This window comes from Varroa jacobsoni, unplaced genomic scaffold (assembly GCF_002532875.2).
Source record: "Varroa jacobsoni isolate VJ856 unplaced genomic scaffold, vjacob_1.0 scaffold_367, whole genome shotgun sequence".
NCBI classification, from domain to species: domain Eukaryota; kingdom Metazoa; phylum Arthropoda; class Arachnida; order Mesostigmata; family Varroidae; genus Varroa; species Varroa jacobsoni.
In genome coordinates this window covers 218,602-240,184 of record NW_019213269.1, presented here as the reverse complement: position 1 = coordinate 240,184, position 21,583 = coordinate 218,602, and the positions used below count along the sequence as shown (strand labels likewise).

Sequence of the window (21,583 nt, the reverse complement as noted above, 5' to 3'; positions counted from 1 at the left end):
ACTGTGCGTGCCCTTTTGCTCGTCGGCAAGGTATGCTAAATAATACGTACAAAATCCGCATTCAATATAGCATTACAATGCAATCCCGGCTTGCGGTAGCTACACGAAAGTTCGCTGTACGCTTGAAACGAGAGACAAAAAGGCAGGACAATACTCATGTGACCTGGCTAAAAAACCGAGTCCGTCAGCTGCCCGTCGAACAAGTTACTCAAGTCATGCTGTCTGGGTTACGGTAGCGCCGTGACGTAACTATAATGATAGGTGAATTATATGCTATTTGTTTAGATTGGGTTTATAGCGTCAATGAAAGCAGTTACTGTTACAGCATTCGTAAAAGTATTAACAGCTTTGTTGAGAAGATGACATGATTGTGACAGATGGAAACTAAGATGGGTATTTTAGCTAGTGTTGTTTTTCTTGGTTTCATCATAAATGTACGATTGGTGCAATAGATGAACTGCTGCCAGGTCATCGGTGCACAAAACCTACTAGTGTTTAATATACGAGTTCGTATGTTATACATCGGTTGTTTCGAATTTAACAGCATCGGATATACAATGTGACTCTACCCGTCATATTTGGCCGTCGTCGTACTAATTATACGGCGCTCAGCAAAGTACTTCTGATGCCACTTGGTCTTGAAGAATTATGCTTTGAATAGGAGCGCTTTACGTATACCGCACCGTTACGATTACTGCTGCTACTACTACAAGCAATATTGTGACCGGAACTGGAATAAATTGCCTATGTATTGTGGCGTGCTTCGATGCATATACAAAGACCCACGTGCAACCCTAGAGCTAGTCACACTCTTTTCCCATCGTCGAAATGCGGACCCAGAAAAGGCAAGACGCGTAGCACGAAGTAGGTTCTACTTTGTTGTGTCCGCATTCAGCTATTGCAAACGTCTAAGTCAGCTCTGGTCACGCTGGTACGCATGGACCCAAAATTGACCGCTCTCTTCCGATATCTGTTTTTTCTTCGTCACAACTTACCTCTGCCGTGCTCCTTAGGCTTTTGCTGCGACAGGCTACGTCGGAAAGCAAGCAAGCGTGAGTGAGTCAACTAACTTATTGGAATCTATAACCACTGCAATGGCAGCAACGATCACGCTAACTGCTCAAGTAACAACACCGAAATATTTAGAGCAGTAAACAAGAAGTAGACCGCTGTAAAAACCACTTATAACTTAGTGGGATTTCTCAATGAACCGACGTTCAGCTTACCTAGATCTCTACTTGTCTTGTCGCCACTCGTGATAACGGATCGTAACAAGCTGCTTGACAGGGGGACGTTGGCATAATCCACCGGGAAAGGTGCCTTTCGACCTACACGGCGATTTTATTTTGTCTTGCCGTTTAATCTTAGTCGCTTGAGACTTTCTGCAATGCGCAAGCGATATCTTATTTACTACGGCGATGGTATCTGTGTGGTATAGTTTCGCTGAGTGGGATCATTATCAAGAAAGCAGAGGGGTGCGTGATGATTGTTCGTACTTACATCAACGGACATCGACGGTGGAAACCGCTGCGCGCTGTACGCAAGCAGATAAATGGCTGGGTGGAAATTTTCTTCGTTCGATATCGTTCTCAGATGTCTAATATTTTCTGCGAACGGGTAACTTTGAATCGGCTTTCCAATGGCGACAAACGATTGGGAGCCGGTGTTTACAACTGATTGCCGCTATCGGCTTTTCGGCGCGATGAAACCATCATTGATACACGATCCCTGTGTCCACACTAATCTAAAAACTTTTGAAGCGAAGAACCTGTTGCAGGCCTCTGCTTCTTTCCACATACAGGGACAGCAGCAGGTAATAAGGAAAGATGCGAGCTTGGATGGCCGAATTCACCAACAAGAAACAGGGACGAGACTAATATTAAGCTTTACCCATTTAGTGTAGAACTGTTCCGGGGCATCAATACAGCACAACATGGCACGTATTTCAACAGGAGCGTAGTTGTCTGTATGGCGTTATGTTATACGCCTTTCACGTATTAGGTTAGCACAAAGGTCGGCCTTTACCCGCAGGGGTATCGTTCTGCGACCCCCTTACGTCAACTGGTAATTATTTACCAGTATTACCATATATCACTATATAATTGAAATCCAGGACTTACAAACTCAGGCCACAACTGAACGTCCTTGTATCGTCATTAAATGGGCACACGCGATCCTGCCACCGCTAGCTAGCTTTGTTCTTCCAGTACTGATAAATTGCCTTGTAGCGTGGACAGATCGAAACTTGGCGTTGACCAGCGTACTTACTCAGAGCGCCCACAGCTTTAGGAATCGCACTTACGAGCACATGTCTTAATTAGTCTGTTTCCCTACGTGACTATACGTGTTTATGTTGCTCAAACGGAAAGCGATCCTTAGTTGTTAGACTGCCTAGCGGCTCATGCGATACTGTCCAAAAGCTCAAAGGCTCTGCAATTCAGAGAGGGCGGGACAACACTTTTGAGAGAAAGGGCAATGTTAAGTTGTCAAACTTGTCAAGAATCCGCCACTGCTAGTGCACACTATAATTAGAGATGTGCCCTCGGGGCATAGCACTGCTAATTTCTATAGCAGCACCTGTACACACCATGACAGGTGCTATTGTTCGAGCTTAATCTGCGCTTATGCCTCCTTGGGGAACTGCGTAATACGATGCGTGCATGCACTGGTCCACTGGAACTGACAGCCGGCTATACGCGAAGCAGAACATCAAATTGTCGGCAGTATCGCTGAGGTTGCAGGTGTTGTTGGTCGACCTTTCTGTTAGATGATTTTGTTGATTCTCTCGAAGACTGAACGGACAGCAAAAGTATGACCCTTAGGTTAATACAGCGTTCGATACTGTGTACACCTCTGCGCGCCAATCGGTGGATGGTTTATGCGGCAATAGCGGATCACTTGGCGTAGCGGTGGTAACGTTAGCGGCAATGGCAATGCAAATAACTATTCAGAGAATCAGCCTGTAAGCTAACTTGGTATGTTCGTGTGCGTGTCCTGATATACGCCCAGTTGCGAATATCTAGCTCTTAGGAGTTGGACATTCTGTTCGGATCACACCACTACGACGGCTGATACTGTCACAACACGCGAAGAGCACTTTGCCGGTACTGTTCGGCTGTTCGCAACGTTGCCGATGGGTCGCGCCCAGTTTGCAAAGATATTTTAGAGTTGGCCACCGCCGTCGGCCTCCAGCGCGGCGGCGGCAGCAGACGTAACCAACTGCCGCGGCTGTCACAGCAACACCATAGGAATTTGTACCAGCGGCAGCAGCAGGAGCAGAAGTTGACTGAAAAGGGAATGATGTGACGGCGGCGACAACAGCGGCGGGTGGCCAAGAAAAACAGCAAATGAGGAAACGAATGACAGCAACCGCTCGCTAGCACGCGGGAGTCGATCGATCGTACTGAACTCACGCATCTACTCCCCTCATTTAGTCACTACGGTGAGCTGCGTACACGGGTATTGTGTGCGGTGGACAATTGCTGCATGGTTCGTTGGTAGAGGTACAGGCAGACAAACAGAAGAACAAGGAGACTTCGGGCGTAGCTAATACCAAGGAGAACTTTGAGCTTCTACCGTCGGGCTTCGTTGATCGCGCATTGCAGTGCCGACGTTAATGTTGTTGTCGTGGCAGAAGCTGACGCCGCCAGATTCACGTTCTGCCGGCAATCGCTTTAACGTTATCAACGACTTCAGTAGTTGCAGCAGCAGCAAAAGCAAGCCACAGGTCGCAAGTTTGAAAACAAACGTTATGGAGGCTCAAAAAGCAATACTGTTCGTGCCAACGCTAACCAACAATGTTTGAACGCTGCAGCGCTGGGGTGGCGGCGGCGGCGGCGGCAGCTTCACAGTTGTCGGCCACTCTTTCTGCTGTTGCGATTATGGGCGGCCTTAACGCGGCCAGCAGAAAGTGCTGCCAAGCTTTCTCCTGGCGGTAGTTGTATAAACTTCAGTAGCGAACGGCAATATGCGAGAAGGAAGGAAAGAGAGAAGACCAATAGAGGCAACACCCTATGACTACTACCGCGTTTGCAGATGCTGAAGCCACTTCAGAATTGGATGATGCCGACGATCAACCCTTCCACGATGATCGTAGCACCGCTGACGATGACGTTAGTGTTAGCAACGATGACGCCGGTTGAGACAAATAGTCATAAACGCTATGCTTGCTTCAGTCTCGCTTTTGCTCGCTGGCTTTGTCCCGTTCGTCGTTGATTTACCTACCTAATCTGATTCCTTCATCTAGGCTAAAGAGAACTATAAGTCAAGCATTGCTGTTACTTTACGGCACCTAACGTTAACCACTATTATTCACCAGCGTGTTTATCAGCGCCATGTATGTATCGCTCATCATATGTATTCTCGGTATACTTGTGCAGTGTCGTGTTGAGCAATGCTTGCTAGCGTAATGATACCAGAATCGCTAGTGCTGCCCCGATGAAGCCGCTGCATCTATTCAAAAAGGAGAAAATGAGCATGAATCAGAATAGAACGGCCGAATGATAAGACTATATCTGGCATTTGCGGTGTGAAGCAAAGCGCCCGAAATCTGGATCCGCTACCTGTAGTGAATTACGTGGGGGAAACGGATAAGTCGAGCCACCTGGGTGACGTTCAATTTTTTAGCTGAGTGGCGATTGGTCTTTTAGTTGCGCACCGCGCCATTATATACAATTAGAAACTAGCGATACACCAAAATATCCGTAATGATGGGCGGCTTGGCAAGGAACTTTGGTCTTTTCGGTTCGAGTGCAGCCACTGCGCAGAAAATGCGTTTAAGAGACAGAATTAGAGAGTTTAACCAAGCACGACCAGGCCGAATTGTTTTTTTACTTATAGGCTAGCAATAGGACATCTTAATACGTAGTATTCACGCGCTTTCCTAATAGTAATTTCTTAGTGAGTGGCTATTTAACTTTGCAACTGTACCAAAAGCTGCAATATATATATATATATATATATATATATATATATATTATATAATTCTGAGAAAGGAGTGACGAATAAGGGTAGTGAAATGATTGGTCTTAGCTAGAACATGTTTATTGGTGTGGAGCTATGGAAACATCGAAGCAATCACTGGCTGAAAAGATGGGGCGCTTCCGGTTCGAATAGCGCGTTCACGAAAGGATAGCTGGTATTTGATGTGAACGGTTTTTCCATTCCTTAACTACTTAGCTAGATTAGTGATTTTTTTTTTACTCATTCGGTGACTGCAACGTCGAGAACAAGCACGGTGTAGAGCTTTTGCAGATCCACTACCATCAATACAACTATTGATTTAATCAACAAATAAATTCCAAATAAAAATAACCAGAACGAGTTCTGCTTGCCAACATTTATCAGTAAAACCCATTTTCACATGCTAGACACGTATATGCCGGCAGGAAATTCATAGCTTTATGCAGGCCAAGCGAACCGAAATCTCATCTCTTTTTTTTTTGGCGGGTAGAATCAATCGAATCGCTTATGATATAAGACATTGTGGTAATATGAACATATAAATGAATCGTGACAATATAAACAGCCATACTCAATATCCGACAGTGTTCAAGGAAGCTTTATACCGGTCCAAATAAACATAGTCAAATATACGTTCCAACAATGGAGAGTGACCCGAATTGATCCGATCCTGTCTGATTGACAGGCTTCTTACTAAAGATAAAAAAGAACTTATATTAAGAAACAAAATCAGAGCATCTTTCCGGAGTGTTGATCGAATCTTACTTACGCTTCTCCATTTAGGCCTCTATTGAGCACATGGTCGAAACATGTGTATATATTGATTAGTTCTAGTGTTCGATCGATTGTTGCCTAGTTTTTACACAGATGATTTAGCAAAAAAAATGATATGAAGTGGGCAAGATTACCTAAATGGGCTAGTAGCTATTAGAAGGCAAAAAACATACGCACATCGTCTCTATTCTACATCTACAAAGTTATTACAACTGTTTTTCGTCCATAGTAACGTAAATCATTGTAAATATTGCAGATTTCATTGCAGTTATCGACCGCTGACCATCGTAGGGATGTGGTGAATTTAAGTTTGGACACCTTGAACAGCTTCGTTCCGAAAGGTTCACACACACGCTTCCCATTCCGAAAGAAGGAGACGAATGCAATTTAAACAGAGCCATATATTTCTATCACTATTCTATAGGTACTCATCGACAGAAACTCGACCTTCATGAGTAGAAACAAGCCCAGTTTGATACATATGTAGCAACTGGTGCGTTACGCATCAAAGTGTCACGCGTCTCACGCAAATTGGATCTTGTTTCTTGCAAGACTCGCCCCGATTTTGTGGGTTATCATTCATATAAACCCGGCTCACACGTAGGCGAGCCATTTTAGCTGGTAAATAATCGGTATATCGTCAGTTTGTAAAGAGACGCGTACTTATCGTCGATAATTAATACTGCTGGCTTGTATTATCTTGTAGTTCAACCGTAAGCGGTTTCGCTTCATTAAGAGAATTATTTTTGCCTCATGCGTGTGTATGATGGTCCGCAGTCGTCTCGAAATGAATGACCGAGATAGATATCATCGAACGGTCGCTGAGCAGATTGTTTCCCAAGTCCAGTTGAACTCCGCATGGTGTACCATAGGATTCTGTTTAGTGTATTTTAAGTTTTACCTTAATCTGGGCAGATGACTTGTATCAGCTTTTGGATGATAAAGTTTGACATATTTAATAGAACCATCAAAGGATATTTAGGCGGGGATTTGAATGAATCTAAAGTCACGGTTCTCGCTCACTTGATGGTTAGGGGCCACAATCGCTAGTGGTCAAAAGCATGCTGCCCAGCCCGTTGGCGTCCAAATTAAAAAGGCATTGTCCCACTCCTTTTGTCAGTTGCCCCACAGATTTGATTGCTAGATCCATAGCTTGAAATAATGAGACACAGGTGTCTTTCCTGCCTGGTATTTGCTTCCAGCTGCTGCAATTTCGCGAATACGGAAACGCTAATAAAATGTACGAATGCACGTTTCGCCGCGCTCGAACAGCCAGCTATGCTTCCATCCTTAGATCGCTAGGAAAATCTACGTATTTTTCTATTCTACCTATCCTAGAGCAAAACGCACAAAACTTTTCCAATAGTAGTTAGTAGCAGACACGATAAGAATGAGTTAGTGGAACATTTACAAGATACTCCGTCATACGATACTTGGCCGTGTACGACTGTATATTTTCTATTTATATGTAACTGGCTCGGTATGTCACAGCTCTAAAAATATCAACTACAGTTCATGTAGAGAGGATATCACATTTACCGACATTCGACATGTTTGGGTTTCATAAAACTTGACGCGCTTGTTGTACAGTAACTTGCTTGTCATCGTTAACGGGAACTTTGTTGTTGCTATTATCTCTTTATGAAACTTCCTTGTTACCGGGACCCGAACCGATAGACATTCAAGTACTCTGCTGCTTCTATGAGGATAGTGCGCTCACTCATTACGCGTACAAAGCAATATTATTTAGGCTGGTTAATATATAGCGTACGAAATCGTTTGGCCTAATAAGGCCCCCCATCTAATTAGTGCTTTCTTCAGATTAACATCTGCAGGCCCAGGTTGTGTATAGGATAATAGTAATGCAACACAAAGTAAAGCCTCGTCAAGAGACGAATTTAGCATTGCTAGAGAGTTGACGTTGCCGATATCTTGGAAAAGCCTCTTGGAATCGCACGAGCGATCGGTTTGCGCTCGAAAGATGCCTACCATAGCGTGACTCAGTCAGTGATCCATGTACAATAACGGGAACAAGCAATATTGAAACATAAAAGAGACGGACATTTACTATAATTGTATAGTTACAGCGGCAAAATCCTGAGAACAGAAAACACTTTTAACCTAAAACGTTCGCATTATCTGTTTACAGCACGATACTTGCAATTTACCAAACTTGAAAATCTAGAATATTATCAAAAAGTATATATAATTGTCTAGAACATAGAAGCGGATCTCTGCGAACAGCGCCCTCAAGTTTAGACGTCCTGTTGCTATACAGGGCACATATAGAAGTATACAAATGCGTCATAATTCGACGTTTTCGCTGCACGGATCAACCACAGTTGTTCAATGATCTTTAGCTGGTCTACTTTATAATAATGGCATTGTCACTTTATTGTAGAATGCAGATCCCCTGGTGATCCATGTAAAAAACAATAACTATGTATGTATATATATATATATATATATATATATGACACAAAGCACCGAGGCAACTGCAGTGTATTTCAGAAGTACTCTCACCTAAAGAAAATGTTCCAGATATGTACAAGAGTGACTGATACGGGATAGTTACGGCTATTTATCTAATTTAACTAAACTATGTATGCATTCTATTCAAATAGATACATACATGTACATCCCACAGCAGCATGCCGTTAACCACTCTTAATATATTATCTTCAATGATATGTACGAACAGTACCGCAGTTCGTTTCCGCTTAGACACCCGTACGCATCCCCTTGCTCTGGCCGGGGTGGCAAGCATACGGCTCTTGAAGATCTAGCAGCCCGCATTTACTCAGGGAGCGATAATTCTACGAACTTCATAATACTCACAGATATATAGACTGTAACGGTGGACAACCTAAAATGTGCGCAAAAATAAAGGGACTGTGGATTTGCTACGAGCAGCAAAGCGCAAGCCATGACTTCTCATATTCTAACGCCAAGTTCATCACAACCGTGTTACATATCTGGTTGCTGTTGTAATCTTCGTTGCGGCGGCATAAGTCAACGTAATATTTCAGACAATAGCAGTTAGCTTCAGAAGAAGAGAGACAATCACTCCAGTGCACGAGTCACCAAGTGACTACAGCCATACTCATATACGTTACTCATCGGGCAAGCTTCATCGGTAGCAATGCGGGCAGTCATCGTAGTCGAACGTCATTCGGAGTTGATATAATCTGACGAAGGCTGAGGAGCCGCGGATGACGAGACACGATACTCAGATATTATATGATGACACAGCAGGTAAACTGTCAAAATGAGGAACTGGCGAACGATCTAAAACTAGCTGCAGTGCAAAAACACTATAGCATCGAAGTATGGTACTAGAGAAAGCTTTTCACGGCCCATCCCCTCAGTGACTTGACGCTAAGGACATCGCAAATTGATAATGGGGAAACGAAACTCATTACTCTGCTCTATTGATTGCTATAGATTAACTGTGAATATCAGGCCAATAACGCGATCATGAGTAGCGAGGTAGCAAGAAATACTGTTAGCGCCATGTGGTACGGCACGTTCTTGTGTGCGTTTGAATGAAATGGTGGAAAATTTAAATGGGTAGACAAGTAATTACCCAAATATTTATTGAGGACTTATTTAAGAGGCAAGGATTTGGGACTAAATACTTAATTAGTAGATATTTAGTTGCGTTGGATTGTTATTAACACTTGCAGCTGTGATTATAATTACGGGCAACGATCTTGACCTATTTTTAGATAGCTGCTACACTGCTCGTAGCTATTCTCCGCGAAAGTATTTCATTAAGTACTATGAAGCTGCCCGTAGAGCTTGTCATGGCGCGAACAGAGCATCTATGTTACGATACAAACAGCTAAGTGACAGCTTCCATCAGCGTCACTGATAATAAATGATGACCATCACAACAACGTTTTGACCTACGCAAGTAAGAGTTTTCTATAACGCGTTATATTATCGTTTTGATGTCCCTACTCGAAGGAACAGCCGTCATTGTAGTGATCGAGCAAACGGAACGGAACTACTTACCGTTATTGCTTTCTTAATCATTCTGCTGAGGTCGTCCATATGTTGCCGTTATTTCGAAAAGGGTATACAATATTCTTGTGATTGAAAGTGCTTTTCAGCGGAAAAACAAAAAAGGCGGAAAACGTGCCTAAACAACCTTTTTATCTCATAGACGCACATGGACTAGTCGTGAACAAGAAACGTCGTATTCAAGTTATTGATAGACGTATATATTTACGATACGACAACAACAGCGTTTATTTTTATCGATCTAAACTAGAACTGTATAAATGCAAGCTACGACACCTAAATTAGGACATTTCCTTATGCTTTGTAGCATAGGAAATGTTTCAACGACCGTTTTCTCTCTATTGTCCTTTCTAGAGCGTTTGGTAATGTCGATCGTAGACATCACGAATGATTTTTGGCCCATTTTAGTAAGTGTTCGCACCCTTAGTATACAAACTTAATCTCATATTTTCCGGCTTACCTCGCGAAAACCTTCTCCGACTTTTCCTCAAGCCGCATGAAAGCTAGGAATAATGTGGATCATCGATTTCCGGCAAAAGATGAATGCTTAATCTCACTGGAATCGCCCAGTGCTGAAAAATTGGATAGTGCCTGATCTTCTATCAAATTCCATGAACAGTTTCTTGTTTTCCCAGCGAAGCCAACTGGCCTTAGTACAGAACCAGGATCATCGGGTAAACGCATGCGCTTTTCGACAATTTTTTTAATCTAAATTTAAATGCTATGAATATATATAAACTATCTGCATCAAATGCTGCTCAATGGTTCGGAGTGTATTACTGCCTGCTACGCCTTCTCTGATCCTGCTTACGCGCCCTGCGTCGAACATCGATAGATTAATATACAATATCGATTTCTTGAATCCTCTCTGTATATACCGAGCAGTTTTCTCATGGTGTCATTCCAGAATATTGGACGCCCATACACACAGATAAGAACACAGTTGTATCTCAGTCAGCTTATTCAGTCATAGGACTTCATCTGCGTCGAAATGGTCAGCCTGACTAGTGCAGTCTCGCGTGAACAGATTACGACAGGTCGTAACCTGTGATGGGTGGAAGCGATTCATGACGAAAGCTCAAAAGATATAAATAAAAATCTAAAAATTGCAAGATGTAGCGGTGAATTGACTTGTTTCATCGAAGGATGCACTTGTACAAGGAGGGACTAGCAAAACAGCAAATGTCAAAATTATTGAAATCTTGCCATTTCTAAGGCTAAATTAGCCTGACATTTAACAGGACATTTAGGTTTTTTCTACCAATATATTTAATAACCCATATACGGAAGGGTGACCGTAAAGACTCGCGCCGCCTATGCACGGATTCATTATCCATAACAGCAATACCACCACTTCCAGATTTCTACATCAGATACGCTTCAGACATTCCTGCACACGGTCAATTATCTGTTCTTCTTCAATAATGTTAGACTTCAATAATGTTATTTAGCCATCAAAATAAAATGATCGTCATAGCGACCGAACGTAGTAGACCAGAGGTTAGAGTTTCATTCACTGGACGTAGCACTGAAGATCCCGATTTCCGAAACACCGTGATGCAACACATGTGTTACAAATCCGTCCAAATTCGCATCTAAAACCATTTCAACTTTTATTTGCTAGAAATCTTGGATATTTTTCGATGCAGACGAAATTACCAATTATCTATATGCATGTGTCATAAACTACATATTTCTCTTTAAAGTTCTGTAAATAAGTTTTCCGAGACAACGTTCGTTGGCCTATGCCAAAACAAGGACCTTGTACCCGTTCAAGTTTGGCGCGGAAAGCAACTACATCATCAGTCAGTCATTCGCGTCAGTTGTTTGTACGCAACGCTGCCGTACGTTACACACTTTAGGCGAAGCCACGCACACAAACGCGCCGATAGGTTGGAAGTTCAACGAGATTCCACCGAATAAGAAAACTCGGAAGCGGAGACCAAGCTGAACTTCTTCTGTCCTGGCAGCATGAAAAAAATTGCGCAAGAAAAAAACAGACTTCATGCCGTTTACGTCAGTTGTTCTGTTGTGCAGAAAGCTGTAGTGGGTGGCAGCAGCCATTCCCATCGTATGTGAAATATGGCGGACGGTTTACGGCTGCCAGATACTTAATGCCTTTTCGGTGGCCGGTCGCCCAACAACCATAACACAGCCCAGTGTATCGCGCAAGTCAAGGCCCCTCCTCCATTTTCGTCGTGATCATCTGGCCCAGAATGCTGTGTGAACGCTTCTTCTATTCAAGAAATAAGCATATTTTTATCAGCTCCGGCTGCCTCCCTCTCCCTCTTTCTAGCTACTATGCAAGTGCGCAGCGCACGTAGTTGTTATTGTTACTATTACCATATGACATTGTCTGTGCGTGCAATGGCAATATTACACATTTCCAATGCGACATATGTGTGTGAAAAGAACAGGGTAAGTTGGTCAGCCAGCATGCATTTAAAGATAAAGTTCATAATTTTACTTCGATAGATTGCATCAGCAAACAAGGTCACTCAGACCTACACCTAGATTCTGTATACGTAGGGATAACTCGAAGGGTCACCTGACTTAGCTAACCGTCCAATGCCCGATCTCACTCAGAGAAGCGTTAGTAGAGGTTTTTTGTAAGTAAACCTCTGTTTCCGATATAATATATTTAACAATGTGGTGGCTTGTCTTTGGAGTGAGTATTAATGACCAATTTACCCTCTAAAAATTTTCTCGCAGACAACCATCTCGGCTGGCAACATATTAGGCTCAATCGTGCCGAACGATGATTTATTCTTTTTATCCAACAACTTCTACCTCGAACTACCTTACGGAGGCTGCTTCGGACCGCATCTATGTCTTAAACATCCCGCATATATATGTTTTACGTAAAAGCACACATATAAAGGCTAACAATCACCGATAAAAAGAATCTCGTATTGCATCCATGGACGAAAATGGCTGACCTGTCTACCAAAACAGAACGCATGAAAACGAAGATTAGGCAAACAAAAATTCTTCTATTTCCTCGTTTCCTAATGACTGTATCGTTTGATTCCTTCAAAACAATTTCACTTGCATCCAATCGAACTTCATCGGAAAGGGGCACGCATTCCTCTATCATTAAAAAACATCCTATTGATCCGTCTAGGGTAAGAACTACTACATTACAATTTGGACAACAACTTATTTTAACAATACAATTCTGAATAATTAAAGAACCGATTGATTCGTAATCGAGTATAGGTATTATGACTAGTTTTTGGTATAGGTAGCTATCGTATCAGCTGATATCAAAGCAGTACTTTCTCAGAAGCCTACGTCTATCTGCAGGAACCTTTATGTCTCCGCAGCTTTAAAATTTCGACGGACATTTCTGTGTCGGTTCCTGATGCGATTCGAATGCCTCTGCTCGAAGAACGCATCGGGATATATAATTTTAAGTATGGTAGCAAACAGTAGAATATCATTGCGGCGGTACAAACCTGGAGCGGATAGATACGATACCCAACTAGTTACTGGTTTGACCCATATAGGTAAAACCAGGAAATAGGTATTGTACGTATATGGATACTTGAGGATCTTGAAAGGCTTAAACAACGACATTTTGTCAGGCTCAGAAGCTGGCAATAAAATTAAAGGCTAACTAGCTTCTGTCTTTGACAGGTCAATCTGCGCTCCTCTTCCATACCATAAGCTTATCTTATGCTTATGAACATTATAGTCTATTTTTGGAATAGCTTATGGGCTCTTGTTTGAGGGTATCCGAAATACTACATCCAGCTTAGTCCTGCATCTCAGTGACTACATGGAATGTAATGGTTTTCGTTCAAAGCAATCGAAAAATCACTAAACTTACAAGTTTGATGTTTGTTAGTCAATCACAACAAACTATAATGTTATACAATGGTTATTTTATCATAAAGAGAAATCACTTCCTGACGTTTCACTTAAACCTAATACGAATGGTCATACTGGCCGACGTATGATAACGCGTTCGCGATGCGGCGGATGCATGCACCACCGTGCATAGCATACAGATCGATTACATGCACCTATTTGTGATTGACATACGCACTAGCGTAATTTACTTGATGACCGCAAAATGTGACTTGAATGATTGACATTTAAGCGAAAAATTTGAACTGACAGTTCAAAAAAGTTCCGACATTGTTAAGTTATCGTTTACAATTGGCGGCTATTTACTCGTCTTTCTCAGGGTGTGGAAGTGGAAGTGTGGAAACGTACGTATGCTATTTTTGCTAATGAAAAATTTGAGAGGAAATTTTGATTGCTGTATTTACGCCTTGACATATGTTGGAAACAATGATCATAATTAAAAGCCATTGGTCGAATTCAATCGATGCTGGTCTTAGAGGTCGAAAGTTTTGTACACGTTGATTTTCAGCATATGGTTTCCTAGATTTTCGGTAATTTCATAACAACAACAAACAAGTTTTAGGTTTAACTTATATACTTAGCAACATATTTGACTATATAAATAATATTAAATATAAAAAAAAAAAGGATAGAATAAAATCTTCAATAAAAACCACTTTGCCAGACAAAGCATTGTGTACGCCATTGACCACATTGGCAGCCGCTTATAAACTCAGTGCCGAACAAGAAGAAAGGTTAGACCGCGTACCTTGCATGTAGGCTACACGCCAAACACGTCACGAAATCAGAGCGAAATCAGCACGATAACAATGATCCGCTCAAAACAACCGAGCGCTTCCTGCCCACAGTCGTGTTAACGGCACGATGCAGGCATTACCACAGGGAATCGTTAGCTTCTGTGGCATGTTACCTAGCTGGCAGATTGCGCGAGGGTTTTGAGCTGGTCTTATCCTGTTGTTAGAAACTCACTGGGGACCTACCACCGATTCCTATGGCTGTGCAAAGCAGGGCCAAGCTAAGTTGGCAAGATTGTATTACTTACTAATTCCACAAAGCACGTATATAGGCTCCGTTGCCAATAAGTGCAACAAACGAAATCGCTATCTCTACACAATTTACTACCCGACTAACCACTTCTTAGGATCGAAACGACGCACGGATTACAAAGAACTCACATCTTTTCAGAAACACTGCCCGATTATTACTACGATTCTTATTGTTATTATTCGAACTATGTAAATGACGTTATTTTGCCCAGCAGGGAACTTTACTATTATTAATTCCGGGCTCACTAAGATTTACAATACTAGGTCAGTTTACCATACCGTCACAGTGTTAAAACTACACACCTCAGCTCACAGCCACGTAGTAAACACCTCGGAATTTTCACATCCATGAATACACAAGAAGCAAGAAGACTTCCATGATAATTGATTTAGTTGTCTCTGAACCTTGTTATTACGTACGGCTGGATCGTAAGTAGCTTGTACATTTTCATGCAAGTATATATATATCTATATATACATCTGACTTGGTTAACGAAAAATCGATGAAATACCCGAGGCAGAACATGCACTAGCGGGCGGCATAGTTTCGCTTAAGTTCCTGTTATTGCTCTCGCTGAAAGATATTGCTCGAGCCTCACTTAAGTCCAAGTTAACTCCTGATGGATACGGCATCGAACGTATTAAAGAGTGCCACGCCTCGTTGATCTAATGTTCACTGGTCTTTCAGCCGTTGGAAACCCGTCACAAGGAAATGTAAGTGAAGTCATGTAAAAGTTTGCATTTATTTATGATACAATAATACGTATCGGGCATAATGTAAGTCAGTGGCAGAGGCGTCGTTGTATTACTGAATATTTGATATGTAAAGAGCATTAATTGAACCGTTTGCAATCGAAGTTGGTACCTGTAAGTAATAGTATTAAATCGGGTCGTATATATTTATGTGAGCCTTTTTCAAGCAGCCGTTGGTAGTAAAGGGACGCCAATATTATAAGTACTGCAGCTAGCAATCACTTTTAAAGTTCCACAATGTTAATGATGGTTCGACAATATCAGGAACCGATTAGATGCTAACATTCCATGTTGTTCATAGCTATGTCATATGCCCTTATATAATTGCCGCAGATAAAGACAAAATTAATATTTTCAGTTTTACCTAAATTCATTTAACAATTGGATATATATATTTAAAGCAGTTTGTCAGTGCCTTCTTTTCTCTCAGTTAGCTAGAGTGAAAAAAAAATCCCAAAAATAAAAGAACAACGACTATAAGACAGCTGCCCCGGACCATATGTACATGATAGAACGAATGCGACAAGCTCTAACGTCCGGCTTAAGCTCAAACAAGGAACTTGTGCTGGGTAAAACTTTTATTGCAACTGGCACATGGGCTCTACTACAACAGAAGTTTCTCTCTGGCTATTTTTGACAAACTCTGCTATTACGTAAGATTAGCTCGATGGGTTTATCCAATTAAAACGGGTCGTCTCTATATCGTATTCTGTTACGAGATGGCAAGGAGCTTTGGCGCCTCTGCTTTCGCATCTTCCAGTGGTTAACATGTGTCATTGCTAAATCAAATACGACCGATTGTCCCAGTGTAAACAAGCCGCAAAACATCTTCTCTAGCCTTTGACAAACCAGCAGATAACAGTCAATTTCAATGAGAATGATGGCAAGATGAATAATTTCATCTTGACTTATCAGCATTCATTAACTGAATGCCATTCGTTGCTCTTCTCGAGAACTTCTTCTCGGCTTCGTTTTGTTTCGGTTCGGTACTCGACAGTCGCCAAAGAAGAGCTGGATGCAAAGAAACACGCTTCAGCATTGATGCAACTCATGCTGGCCGAACGCACCTTTCTCGCACAGAAAAAGTGAAGAAAATTGCTTTCCGTTATTATTATTATTATTATATATATATATATATATATATATATCACGGTTTGTGTGAATATTACCACACTTGTGTTCAATAAACAAGCCGAGTGAAAAATTAATTTTTTTATTAAACAAAAGAAAAAGGTTTGATGTAGCGATTAATTATTTTCTCGTGCTAACCAGTCGTACCATAAATTATTAATTTAGTTTTAGAGAATGCTAGCGATAGCTTTAAATTAGCTGGATAATGGTAATAATAATAGCGTACGTATGACACGCTACATTATTTACGTGCGCCATTGTAAATATTCAGAAAATCATAGACTATAGAAAATGAATAATGTTAGGCTCAGCTATGGAATAACTTTTAAATTATGCAATTTTAGCAGACGAAATATGGTCAACGCCTACATTCAGATATTCTGATTATGACCAGAAAATAATGAGTAGGCAAAAATATGTTTTTAGTGCTGAAAACCAGCGCATGCAAAATAGGAACACATAAGGTAATTTTAGTTAAAAATTAAGCGTAGCTACATTTTAGCGAGGGGGGCCAGCCGTCTGAGGTAATGCTTAATCGAGGTTTCTCCAAAAAAAGTTATCAAACGACATGATAACAATAGGCCGTGGCAACCATATGTCAACGCAGAAATCTAAATCAGCGATGGCTGATGATTCCCATCGCAACGCATTCAACGAAATGCGCATTAAGTACTCGAACGACACCCCTATTTTTAATAAAAAATCCATTAAGCGTACCATCGGCATCAATGAGCTATAGGTTGGTCTGAGTCGCCTAAAAAGAACTTCAGTGACGGTGTTGAATAGAGTTGGATGTGGGCTGCTATTGACACTGCAACAGGGATTTCAAAAAGTGGAAACAAATGATGTTCCCGTCATATCTTAATTATGGCCTGGAAAAGGAATCACAGGACCAAGTGATGGCTTTAACCCTTATATCTCCCATATTTAAGTTTTGTGATCGCAATTGCTTTGATGCAATAAAAAAATAACAGGTAACTAAGCTATCAATAACGAAATTAGGCACGGCAATGCAAATGATTCGTGTCTAATAGTTGAGAATATTCTTGGGCACTAATTTAAACGCGTAGACAAATAAAGCGGAGCACGTGTAGCATACACAACGCATCGCCAACGTACGTTATATGGTTTAAAAGTTAACTGAACTTTTTTCACCCTCTAAGTAGCTATGGATAGCCTAGTATCAACAAATAAATATATACCTTGAACTTAAAATAAGGAATTTGCACATTTTGAATGATCAATAGATTTCCTCACACTATGTGTTTCGAACGTTGATAAGAAGGTACGAAAAGCCTCCTTGTAAAAGGACTGAAATTTTTTTGTTTTCAGTTCAGAGTTGTGAATACACATTTTTTGAATCTGCTTGATGTTTTCTCAAACTTAATAAAAAATATCTGGCAAAATTAAGTTCCAAAATATTGGCTAACAGACTTTGTGTCCATACAAACCGGGTTTATGTCAATTTTATCGTGTGCTATTATGTAAGAAAATGTAATACAATCATGTAATTTGCCAAACTCAGCGTAAACTCAAACTAAAATGCCCATAGTTTTACAAATATCCAGTAGTTTTAAAGGCGACAGTATATAATTGGAGTTACCCCGAAGTTACCTTAAATCTTCATTATAAATACATTATTATATACAAATGTAAAACTTTTCATAGTTTTTCCATTGTGTTATTTTGTTACTTAAAAATATAAAAGTGTTTATATTGCATTGTTTAATAGTTGTATCGTTCATCCGCATGAAGAGACGAATTTCTGTGTATTGTTTATGTAATGGCATTCACTGCAACATCCTACACATTAAATAACGGCTAAAAATTGGGGTTTCATGCCTGATTGGCCACATCCGTCTTCATACCTCCTCTTCAATCGTTATGCTATATTTCCAAAAGCTAAAATGTTTCAAAGGTACCTTCATAGTTAAGAGAAACATTCACGCGTGATAGAAATTTTGCGTATTCGATTTTTAGACCTAGCGATCAGAAAATGTTAGCTATGCATCACACCTGGTCGTTCTACTTCGTTCTTCTTTCAAGTCTGACCCATAAGCCAGGGCGATAGTCCTTCTGCCCGTTAATTATTGTTAGCATGAACTTGTTCAGTATTCCACAATTGCCAGACCATATATAAGTCTTTGGCAATCATCAATCATCCGCAATGAGCTATCCGCTATCAGACTTTCCGAAAACATATTAGATATGTCATTCTAGACATAAAAGCATTGGACGTTACGCAACAACAAGTGAAGGTGGATTCTGTATTGTGCCGGACATTTCCGTTTTTCTGTTCTCGATGTTCCACTCGCTTCACTAACTCCGCCCGTCTCTACTTTTCCCGTTATATAAGTAGTAATGTAAGCACTGAGTTAGAGAATAATGCTGGAATAGGCAAGTCGCCAAACATTATCACCTGAAACCGGACTGACGTGGCCGGTTGTGCCCATAGTCGCTTCGTAGCCGCGTGCGTTAATATGTCTTTTCCTGAAGCGAGCCTCAGCAATCCTCATATGAATTATAATTGTAGATGCAGATACCCATACGTAATGACAGTTACTGTCCACATGTTAGTCACGGATACGAACATGTCCTCGCATCATTCTATTGCATCTCTCAAGTATGCTAAAATATGTATGGACAAAGCCAGAAGATTAATACTAAAATTCAAGCAAAATGTAGTGAGACACTCATTCGTGTTGGGAATGAGGTTTTATCCGAAAATAATACCTGTAAAGGATAGAGTAATGTGAGATATGATGGCTAGTTAATTCAGTTTTGAGCTAAGGCAAAACCGCATAAAAGCTGTTCGCGTATGTTCATACGATACAAATGTAACGACTATGGAAAACGATGATTTCGGAATATAACAAATCTATTACCAACGAAGAGAAAAACAGGTATGAATGAATGTCGGTCTGCATTTACGTGTATGTATAACAGGAGGACCTAAGGTGCTATAAATCGGGTTACGAGTGTCCCAATTGGATCATTTGCAGACTACCGTGCGTATACAGGCAATTCCACTGTAAAAACAAACGTAGATAAAGTCGTGTCCATAAATGTAATTGCATAGGTGGGTGGCGTTTGCCGAGGAATACAATAACATTGACTGGCATTGGATGCTATAGTTTGCCCGCTATAATCATAGTTCGCTTATAGCTACAGTTAGTAGAGTTATAGGCACGCGTCTTAGATGTTTACGCGCCCACGACGTGTTATAAATAGACAATTAGTGAATAAAGTTCTTGAAACGTTTTTGTCTGGCAAGTGACACGAGGATCTCTGTAAATTGGTGAATACATCTGCTCCGCCCTTTCTAAATTCGGGCTGGCATATCGCTTCACATGTCCCATTCGTCAAATCCGGCTCAACTCTGTTACGGTGACGGGGTATAAAATGCAAGGACTTAGACTGTCCTAATCAGTGAATCTACAGTTTCTGCTAAAATAACTGACACCGACACTTAAGATGAATCAGGGGTTCAATAAATGTTCTTTTTGCTTGTGCATTGTACCTGTAGCACCTTTTACATAAGCAATCGTCCAAGTTTCGTATACGGATACACAACAGCTATCTGCGTTCACTTGTACACAAAATGGGTGCTCCTTCTACGATAGTTATTCCGATCCTACTGTTAAATACAACTCACCCATCTAATTCGAGTAACCAAACGTCGTATGGATAATCAGGCAAACGACCGAACGGGTGGATAGATTTTTTGACGTTTGCCGTTGATACTGACGGCTTTTAGTGTTCGTAGTAGACACTAACTAGTTGCGTCTACTGGAGTGAAGATTGCAGCGGCAGGCCCCAGAACGAACACACACTCGCTTACACACAAAGAAAGACACGACGCTCACACACCTCAGAGACACTTTTCTGGTCTGTTTTAAAGATAGCGACCTGCAGTGGCAAGCAGACCAATACTGACTAAACGACCACCGACCACTGCCTAATGCCCGATGCTCGGCAGTCAGTTGCTGTTATGTTGGCTAACGGCCACAGCAACAACGAGCGACCTATCGTTGACGCTGCCTGGAGCTCTCGCTCTCCGCTGTGCTCACCCATCGAGGCGCGCTAAAGCAGAGCAACTTTACATGTAACTCTACAGTGGAAGAGCGGATAAGCTGGTTCGCCTTGTCTAGGTTAGGATGAGCTATGGCTGCCCTCCGAACTTTGCCCAAAAGGAAATTGACTTTGGAGCGCGGATCGCATTGACGGCCGTAGTTTGCAGTCTATCCATTGGCCGAAGGTGAACCGTATGACGAGTGTTGTATGTTGGCCAGGTAACCAAGGGGTTTGCCCTTAGTTCGTCGTGCTCTTGTCGCCTTCTTGTAACCTTTACAGTTGGCAATTGAATGCTGAGTATAGGATAAAGACTAGTCACTAACGGCCCGCTTTGCTATCGATGTATCCCATCGATGCGTAGGTTGTCGTCGTTACCTTCAGATCAACAGAGTGTGTGTTTGCGCCACTCGTTACCATGGCCCGAGGCAGAGTTTATGCTCCGGAGCAGCTGCCATTGGAGAAGGCGGAAAACACAAGCTCGACGCGGCTTCCGACCGCCTAAGACTAACAAATAGCAATTCAGCCCGTCGTCCAGCGCTTCTGTTGGAAGCCACTGTTCCGAGTTATGCGAATAGGACCGCAGTGCACGTGTCGTATGTAGCCCGCTCATACACATACACCCGTGTACATACTGGTATGAGCCAGAGTTGGTTTAAGGATTTACTTGGCGTGCCTAATCAACTTCATGACAATGCGCTACAGCGGTACAATGGTGATAGTGATACAGCCAAACTGTGTACAGCTATAGAGCACAATTCGCTTTATACAATTCACTACTCTATGTGATCTATATTGGCAGCTAGCACTACACGTTGACTTACGATGTAGCGTGATGACGATAATGATACTGAAACGGGATCTTTACTGATAACCGCTAGAACCTAAGGAGTAGGGACATAGGTTTTAACTTTGGGATGAACGACTAGGAAGCTAACTGATAATAC

The 21,583-nt window shown here is 41.6% G+C and overlaps 1 protein-coding gene across 5 annotated transcripts in view; it reads right to left on the bottom strand.

Annotated features, from left to right (window-relative positions):
- Nucleotides 1-20,639, bottom strand: part of LOC111259782 (uncharacterized) — a 30,867-nt gene extending 10,228 nt beyond the window's left edge. Inside the window, exons 1-2 of one of the 5 annotated variants that reach the window (XM_086968015.1) lie at nucleotides 1,501-5,297; nucleotides 1,227-1,382 (exon numbers count right to left, since the gene is read on the bottom strand). The gene's annotated coding sequence lies outside the window, so the exon portion shown is untranslated. Of the gene's footprint in view, nucleotides 1-995; nucleotides 1,121-1,226; nucleotides 1,383-1,500; nucleotides 5,298-14,383; nucleotides 14,493-20,220 lie in introns of those variants that run through there. The other 4 variants (XM_086968013.1, XM_086968012.1, XM_086968014.1 and 1 more) reach the window with 4 other exon arrangements.
- Between the last annotated feature and the right edge of the window lie 944 nt (nucleotides 20,640-21,583).